General features: G+C 35.2%; 1 protein-coding gene across 7 annotated transcripts in view; it reads left to right on the top strand.

The window, feature by feature from the left end:
* Nucleotides 1-8,942: 8,942 nt before the first annotated feature.
* LOC114312116 (clathrin interactor EPSIN 2) overlaps nt 8,943-9,738 on the top strand; it is a 30,285-nt gene continuing 29,489 nt past the window's right edge. For 2 of the 7 annotated variants that reach the window (XM_082878149.1, XM_028258300.2), the window contains exon 1: nt 8,993-9,372. The gene's annotated coding sequence lies outside the window, so the exon portion shown is untranslated. Of the gene's footprint in view, nt 9,373-9,738 lie in introns of all 7 variants that reach the window. The other 5 variants (XM_082878150.1, XM_028258301.2, XM_028258302.2 and 2 more) reach the window with 4 other exon arrangements.

Below are 9,738 nucleotides of genomic sequence, written 5' to 3'. Positions count from 1 at the left end.
GTATCATCTTCTTTTTGAACCTCCAACATTCATAGTTTCATTTGGCTTGTGCTGTCTCTTTATTAAAGTTCTGAGTTATGTGATGTCAAGGTTTTTATTGCAATCTCCTCTTCTGCAAGTAATTCATTCTAATTTCTCTGTTCTTCTATTTTGGATTTAGAAAGTGCCTTTAGTTTTTGATGTAAATCAACAATTTGAGCATCCTTTGATTCCTCAGATTCTTGAGACTGATGCATTGTTGAGCCACAAATGCTATCATGATGTTGGTCAATCGGCTTATTATGTTCTTCTTCATCACTTTTCTCATTGTTTTCTTCTTGCTCTTTAGACTGAGTGCCTTCATCTTCTTCTTCATTGTCTTCTTCTTTCTGTTCATTTTCTTCTTTGTCTTCTACTTCTATTTCTTCACTTTCTTCTCTGGCTTCCGCTTTTCCACTGCATACTTGATCTTCTTCTCCATTGCTGGCTTCTTGTTCTTCTATGTTGCATTCTCCTTCTTCAGATGAATCTTCTAATGTCTCATTGAATTTGACAATTGCATTTTTTTATTCTTTTTTATTCTTTTTACCAAGACAAAACTCCTCTGATGGGTTTTTAACTAGCTCCTTGTTATCAATCTGTAATAGGAGGCTTTTTTATTAGAGAAATGTTACAAAATTCACTGAGAGAAAAAATTCAAATAAGGAAGATAAAATTCATCTAAATGACACTAATGGGAAACAAACTTCAAAGAAAATTGTATCGGCCAGAGAAAATTACAGACAAGGAGATAATTTTATGAGGCAGAGAAAATTATGAAACAAGCAACATAATTTAGATATCAGAGAAAATCGATCAGGGTATATAAGGTAATGTTACTATAATTGTATCAGAAAAATTTATATTTAAGAGAAAATTCATTACAATGACAGAAATAATCATTACTAATCAAAGAAGCAAGGCACATAAGTTATGGGCTAAAGAAAATTACACACAAGGAGAAACAATTTTATGGGCCAGAGAAAATTATGAAACAACCAACATAATTTAGATATCAGAGAAAATCAATCAGGGCATATAAGTTAATGTGTTACAATTGTGGTCAGAGAAATTTGGATTGCAGAGAAAATTGATTAAATGGCAGAAATAAACCAGTGGTAATCAAAAAAGAAATATAAATTGATAGTTCAGAGAAAATTGATCTCAACCAATCAAGGCACAAGTAGGGAAACAAACCAGTGGTCAGAGAAATTTTAGAATTTCACTAAGATTTCAGTGGCGATAGAAATCTAATCTGTCAAGGTGCAAAAGGGTGGACTGGTGTCTTCTGCAGCTGTTTAGTCAAGCTTTGCAGGTTCCACTTGGCACATCTTGGGAAGTCAGTTGTGTTACTGTCTTCCGAGTCAATGATATTTGCATGTTTACATAGCCAATACTGTGATGGAAATTAAAGTAATTAAATTTTGCTAAACACATAAATTTGTAAGTATGATAACTGCAAATTTGAATGGAAATTATACTTACCAGCAATGCAATGACATACTTGAAGGTGTCGGCTGCTCGCCTTGCCTTAGGATCTCTCAACTTGTTTGTTTTGTGCTTGGTTGTGGACCAAGGACTTGTGGTTTTTGTTTCTGAAGGAAGAGGGTGGCTTGTTGGCCATCCCTACAACCCATCGGCTAAGACATTGTGCCATCGGCCTTGTTTTCTTGCCATTAGCCACAAATGGTGGTCGATCGACACTTTTTTTGGTCGCTCGACCATATTTCTTGGCCGAGACCTTTCCACCTTCTTTTGCAGATATTTTTGTGTTAACTGTGACAGCTGGTGAGCACAAATCTCATCCTCCATACACGTGTATGGAAGGATTGAATCAAGACTCAAGCTTGTTCAACAAGCTTGAGAATTGAATTTCTATAAGAAGGGAGACCTCTCTCCCTTTCCAGGGGTTCTGAAAAGTTGATATACAAAACATATATCACTCTCTCTCTATATTTTACCTCTCTCTCCATATTTACCCTAGTTTGTGCTCAAAAGTGTATTTTCTTCATACTTTTGCACTAAAGCACCTACTAGAACACCATCCTTTTGTTGCTGAGATAATTAAGAACTGGTGTTAGTGTTGTTAGACTGGTTTTGGTCAGAAAAGTGTGCTGGATTTGTGTTCTCGAAGGTGTTCTTCAAGGGTGAGTCAACTAGCCTTTAAACCCTTGTTTTGGTTTAAGCTTTTGGACCTATTTGCGTGTTGATTTAAGCTTAACTTTTTACTATAAAAAGTTCTGACTTTTTATGCTTGTAATGTTTGTTTAAGGTCACTTTTGTATTGGGGGCTGTCTACCCCATCTTAGGCCTTGTTTGGTCTTGTTCTTGTGCCTTCCTTTTAAGCTATTGGGACCACCTTGTTTTGGCCTTCTCACCACTGAAATCCAGAGGATTTTCAGTGGTGGAAATGGTGTTTTGAGGTCCCATATAGGAGAGGGTCATCCCCTCTCTTTATGTCTCATATGCTTGTATTGATGACTCATAAAAGTAACATGTTTATTAAGCTTGTTTTGGCTCCATCCTAGCATGTATTAGACCTTATTTTAGCATGATATACCTCTGTCTAAGGTTGGTTTGACAGCCTTTTCATACACCATGCACTTGTAGTGCAATCCTCTTTATTGCCTTAACATGCATCTTATGTTTGGATCATCATTCTTGCATGTTTTGGCTCAACTCAAAGAAGCTTTCCCTCATGTTTTACCATGCTTGAGCTTTTTTTGATGTTGTTTTAGTCATGCATGCATTGCTTTGTATAGCCATAGTGCATTCTAGCTTGTTAGCTTTGAGTATCCAAGTCACTAGCATGCATTGCTTAGACCATTTTCATAATTTGGTATCATTTCATATGTGATTTCAGTCCATATAGTGTGGTCATGCACTCACATTTGTCTCCTTTTCCATGCATTGGGAGGTTTGTGTTTCAAGTCTTGAATGCGAGCCATTATGCATGTCTTATTGCTTAAGCTTTTGGGATGCCATCTCAGTGGGTTTTTGGGCCTATTTTGACATGCCATAACTCTGATTTTTATTGGTTAAGTCATGCCATGCTTGGTCTTGGTAGGTGTAGTGTAACCCTCTTTATTGGCCTTGCATGCATCATGCCTTATGCCCTTCATGTTGGCTTGTTTTAGCTTTGGCTCATGCATGTTTTAGACTCATTTTGTCATGATCTATGACTTTTTTGGTTGTCCTTGGCCCTTTGGGGTTTGATTCATGTGGCTTTGGTACAAGTTCCTATGCTAGTTTCAAGTTTTGAGCTTTCTTGCATGCCGTACTTGTCTTGCTTTGTTGATTTGGCATCATTCCATACTTAATTTCAGAGCTTATAGTGTTGTTACACTTCCACTTTTGTCACCCTTTGAGTGCCTCTAAGGGTTGTGTTCTTGTTGCCTAGCTTGTGGACCAATATGTGTGCATGCATGTTTTGTCTTTTGGTGCCTTAGTTTTGGTGTTTTGGCCACTGATTTGGGCATGATTGAGGTCTGTCCATTTTAGTTTAAGTCCATTTTTCATGTTGTTGCATGCTTGTCGCATTGCATATTGTTGCATCGCTTGGTACATTGCATGTTTTTGCATGCTTGGTACATTGCATGTTGTTGCATGCTAGTTGCATTACATAACATTGTTACATACTTGTTGCATGCCATGTTGTTTACATTTTTAGGTTGCATTGCATTGTTTGCATGCCATTAGCTTTGTTAAGTTGTGCATGCATTGCATTGTGTTTGGTTTGAGTGTTAAACCAAGCACGAGGAACGAGGGACGTTTCATACTTGAAGTGATGAAACGTGCCTCAATTCTCGGTCACCGACCCTCTTGATCATGCATGATAGAGGTTAAGGCATTTATGTGTATTTTTGTGCATTTTATCCATATTGATTTGTATAACTCGGCCTCTTTGGCCATCATGCATCGAAATGCATAATTAATGGCTTGAGAGTCGAGCACTACACTCATTTGAGCTTCAAACCTGATAAGGAGTGTGGTTGTACAAACATTTTCTTGCAAATGTATTGCCATGTCTCTGTTTGTACTCTGCTGCAGCAAAAGGAGGAGTTTGCAGGAAGAGATGGACGATCGACTATCTAGTGTGCCGATCGGCTGCAAATATTTGGCCGATAGTCTCAAAATTGGTCGATGACCATTATCCACTGGCCGATGGCCACCCCTCTTGGCCGATGACCTCTCAGAATGTCCATAAGGTAGGTCCAAAGCATCACAGAAGTTGGCATAATTTTCAGAAGTGCAAAACAATGCAAACAGAGGCAACATGAGGCATGACAACGGATTTCCGAGCAAAGTCGATCGAGCATGCATATGGCCCTCTTCTCGAGGCTGTTTTAACTGCTTTGTATAGTTAGTTAATTTGTAATTAATTAGTTAATGTGTTAGCTAATTTAATTAATCGTTGTAAATTCTTAATTAGCTTAGCTTAGCTAATATTCAATTTGATTATGTAATAATTAGTCTAATTAGATTATTAGATTAGTTAGAATAGCTTAGCGTAGCTAGCTTGTATTATTCATTCGGACCCTTCGTTGAGAGGGCGAATTTTGTAATAAGTGTGCATGAGTGTGTGAATGTCTTCCAACCCCACGTCTTTCTCCCTTTTACTTAACCACTTACGATGGTTAGTTTTAGGTCATATTTTGATTAGCATCCTTATGCTTGCATGTTTGCATTCATTTATCTGTCTTGCATGCACCGGGCTCGGCGCATCATACAAACTGCATTGTATTTTAATACATTTACTTGAATATGTGTTCAACAGCATGTTATCAAGTTGCATTTCATATGCCATCTTAGAATAGCCGAGCCTATTTTAGTTGCATTTTTGCATGTGTTGCATTAGGCATCTTAACATAGCTAGAATCATGTATTGATTACTAACTAGTTGTTGTTTTGGCTCAGAGTACACAGTAAGTATTTATGCTTTAGCATCCCTGCATGTGTGTTATTGATTGCCATGACAGCATGCTTGCCATGAGGCTATTTGCTTAAATGATATAACTGCCTGAATGCCTATGAGTGAAGGTTGGATTGCTTGAATTAGAACAATTCATTGAAATGCGAGTTTTAAGCCCACTTAAGAGTGGCAAAATCATATTTTCTAAGCCCACTTGAGGGTGGCAAATCCACGTTTTAGTCTACTTGCGAGTAGCACCTTCAAACCATTTTCAAACAAACATGAGATGTTATGTTCCAACTTAGGCGATCTAGTCTATACTTGTATGTTGTGTGCATCACGTAGTAAGCTAAATTAATAAACCGGAATAAGAACACATGTATTTTCAAAAACAAAATATCATGTTAGTAAAGGCCGATCTTTAGATCGGGCGAGCGGGGGTGCTCATTGTATGACCTTCCCCTCTCGTACCCAAGTTCCCGAGCCGAGGAAACTTTGGCGATGACGGACACGTGGCCTTAGGCACGAGTCAGGGTTTCCTAAATTTCCCAAAATAAAACATTTAGGTGGCGACTCTGTATCTAGCAAAGCAGTCTATGTTTGACACTTCTTTATTAAAATCAGTTTTCCAAAACGGTTTGCCAGATTTGGACTCTTTAGTGATTTATCGGCCTTGCATTGCACTTTGCGAGATTAGATTTAGAACCGTGACATTGAGTCCGAACTGTAGTAGCTAATGAACAAAACGGATTTCGCGCTATTCGCGCGCGGAGCCGGGACGTTCAGGCACGTCTACAGCTATGATTGAATCAATAAATGTTGATGTGATTGTTTTTGGCCAATTATACTGTTTCATTGATTCAGGAGGTTCCACATACTTTATAAAAACCCACCCTATTGAATTCCCACTTGTTGCAAAAAATAGGGTGAGACACAAGTACAATGTAACAATGATTACTACATCTTTCAAGTCAGTTGGTTGCTTGCCTTTATTGCTTTGATTGAGGCATTTTTAAGAACAGGATCAGTGAACCTTGTGTCCTTTGGGACTTTTCTCCTTAGGAATGCAGATTTTGGCTTTTTAGAGTATCTTAATGACATGGCTCCTTTACTCCTTGCAAACCAAAAATCAAGGTCATGTCATTGGTTGTAAATGTCAAGTTTTTTTTACCAACTGTGAATGCTTTTATTTTTTCATTGTAACATTGGATTATTGCAACTACATCATCATCAGATTTCCTAGATCTCCTTTGATCCATCATTCCAATGGTTAGAGCTTGGATCAAATACCAGAATGGGGTCTTTTGAAGCTCTACATGTTGGTTTGAATTGAATTTAAGTGTTTGAAAAAAGAAGACAACAGATGGGCGGTTGGATCGGTATTGAATGCTGTAATGAGCTCTCTTTCTTTGGAGTTTGATAGGTTTTTTTTCCCCTTGAGCTTGAGTCTTTTGAAGTTGGGGTATTCATCTTGATGCTAGTTGCTTCATCACCTTGTACTTGTGTGTTTTGGCAAGGAGTTTGTGGTGTTTTGCTACTTTTTTATCTTAGATTATAAGAAGACTGAGAGAGTTTCTGTTTTTTACTCTGTGTTTTTCGGTGTTTTGCTGCTTTTACGTTTTGCCATTTCTAGACAATGATAAAAACATAAAGATGTTAACATTAAATCCCAGAGAAAATTGAACATGCTAGGGAAAATTGGACATATCAGGGCAAATTACACATAAGGAAGAAAACTAAGGTGGCTAGGGAAAAATATAAATTTCAGGGAAAATTAGACACTAAAACTTAAATGTCAGAGTACTAATTGTTTTCCTGTGGAATACATCTAGTCACAGAAAATTTCCATTCCTAGAGAAAATCAACAAAGCAACATCAACATGCCAGATAAATTTTCAATAATTGTTAAAATTATATATAGAAGTAAAATATAGCTAGAGAAAATTCAAAAAAGAAACATATATCTAGCAAGCACAAAAAATTAATGACAGAGAAAAGTAAACATGGCAAGCCAAATAAAATTTCCATTCCATAATTAGCAAAATAAAATAAACAAAGCAACGTAAATATGCTACTGAAAATTACACAACATTGAAACCAAGAACTGAACCAAAAAAACATACTAGAGAAAATTACACATTCTTGAGAAAATTACAAATTCTTGAGAAAATTTCTATTTCATAGAAAATTTCCAGTCCATAATATTCAAATGCCAGAGAAATTTACATACACAACCAGAGAAAATTAAACATGATAAAGACACACAAGGGAGAAAAGTGATATGGCTAGAAAAAATTATAAATGCCAGAGAAACTTAGACACAGACAAGAGCGTAATAGACATTCTAGAGAAAAATAGACATTTCAGAGAAAAATACATATTTTAGAGAAATTTACAAAGTAGAGAAATTCATAGACAAAATCACAGAAACATGTTCAAGAATAAGATCAAAACACAGAAAATTAACTTTTTTCAAAATAAACATGCTAGAGAAAATTCAAAGAAGAAACATACATCAAGCAAAAACCAGAGAAATTCAAATGCCAGAGAAATTTACAGAGCAGAGAAATTTATAGACAAAATCACAGAAACATATTAAAGAATAAAATCAAAACACAGAGAAATAACTTTTTCCAAAATAAACATGCCAGAGAAAATTTAAAGAAGAAACATACATTCCAGTCTATAATATTAAAATGCCAGAGAAATTTACATACACAATCAGAGAAAATTAAACATGATAGAAACACACAAGGGAGAAAAGTGATGTAGCCAGAGAAAGTTATAAAGGCCAGAGAAACTTAGACACAGACAAGAGAGAGTAATAGACATTTCAGAGAAAGATAGACATTCCAGAGAAAAATACATATTCTAGAGAAATTTACAGAGCAAAGAAATTTATAAATAAAATCACAGAAACATGTTCAAGAATAAGATCAAAACACAGAGAAATAACTTTTTTCAAAATAAACATGTCAGAGAAAATTCAAAGAATAAACATACATCAAGCAAAAATCAGAGAATTCAAATGCCATAGAAATTTACAGATAAAATCACACAAACAGGCCCAAGAATAAGTTCAAAACACAGAGAAATAATTTTTTTCAAATTCATATAGTTTTTAATTACGAAATTGAAACCCTAATTAATGGAAGGTTAATATAAAATGCAATTAACTGTGTTTTCAGAGAAAATCTAGTTGGATTGTAGAAAAACTTACCAAAGTTAGGATGAAACTTTAATTACGAATTGATATGCCCTGAGATGAAGATGCGACGTGATAAAAAATGAACTGAGATGACGATAAACAGTGAAAACGGGGTCAAAGAAATTTGTGAGGAACGAATGGGAATGATTTTTGCAGAAAATAATAAAACTCTAATATCGATGGTGAAAAAGATATTAAAATCCTAATTTTGCTGTTCTCTTGCTCGTGAAAATGGTTGGATATTTGGAATAGAACTCAGTCGTCAGAATCCAATTTTGTTTTTGTGTTGATTTGTGAAGGATATTGGGGGTGTTTGTTTCAGCTTTTCAGAGCCAATTTATGGCTTTTAGTTTTAAAAAAGTTATTTTGGACTGTTTGGTTAAACTTATTTCAAACAGCTTCTGATTCTAACCGCTTATTTTAACTCAAAAAAGCTAATTCTGAGAAGACTGATTCTGAGAAGCTGCTCACCCCTTGCTTCTGATTATCAGTTTCTGCTGTGGACATGTTAATTTATGGTTGTACTCTTAAATTTTTTTATTTTTTATTTTTTTAAAAATAGAAAAAGACTCAAATGGACTATAGATTATTATTATTATTTTTTATGAGAAATGTAGACAAACAAAAAATAAAAATTAATTGAAAAAGCTATTTCACAACTTATTTAATAAACACTACTCAGCAACTTAAATTTATAATCCAACAGCTACACCAAACAAATTAACAACTTCTGATTAAAGTCATAATCTATAATCTGTTAAGTTATAATCTATAACCTATTTTAACAATTACACCAAACGAGGCTATTTTGATATACAAAATAATTAAAAATGCACACCCTATAATTGAGAGACATGCTACATCACTCCTTTTTTTTCATTTATCTTCTAAATTACTATGATCAGAGTTCTTAAAAAAAATTTCCCAATGAAATTATAATTTAATTTTTTTCAAAAAATATATAGATCAAAAAGAATTTGTAGCATAAATTCCAATTCCTGCGTAGAAGAAGAATTCCTCTGTATTTGCTCTCTCTCCCTCGCTCCGGAATTCTAGAGAGAGAAACACCAAGCCCTCCCAAACGCCTCTTCTCTCTCACATTGCCATTATTTGAACAACACAAATACAGTTTGATTCGATTTTAGGAGCTCTTCGCAATTTTCGTTCCTCTCTCTCTACCAGAAAGCATCAACGGATCTGGACTTGGGTACCTTCTTGGGTCCAATTCGATCAGGTTTGATATCTTCTTCTCTCTTTTAGATCTGGGTTTGCTTCAATTCCGAATTGTGGTGATTGATCGATTGTTTCAGATCTGGGTTTGATTCTTTCTCGGGTTTTTGGATCTCAATTTTGTTGTTTTAACACAGATTGAGCTCAGAATCTATCCTAAATAGGGTTTTATGTTGTTAGATTGGCTATACTAACCATTTCTGTGATCATTTTCATTCATTGATCGTCTCATTTTTTTGCTTGATATGTTAATATGGGAATTAGATTTGTTAATTACTTGAATACAATCTTTTGTAGTTGTGAAATTCTGATATGGTTCCTAGATCTTGGTTTTGCCTTTGTAGATTTCTAAATGCAATACATTCCTTTA

Source organism: Camellia sinensis, chromosome 7, assembly GCF_055761805.1.
Source record: "Camellia sinensis isolate YWXY chromosome 7, ASM5576180v1, whole genome shotgun sequence".
In the NCBI taxonomy this organism is placed as follows: domain Eukaryota; kingdom Viridiplantae; phylum Streptophyta; class Magnoliopsida; order Ericales; family Theaceae; genus Camellia; species Camellia sinensis.
Note: the sequence above shows the minus strand (reverse complement) of the source record. Positions and strands in the feature narration are given on the sequence as shown.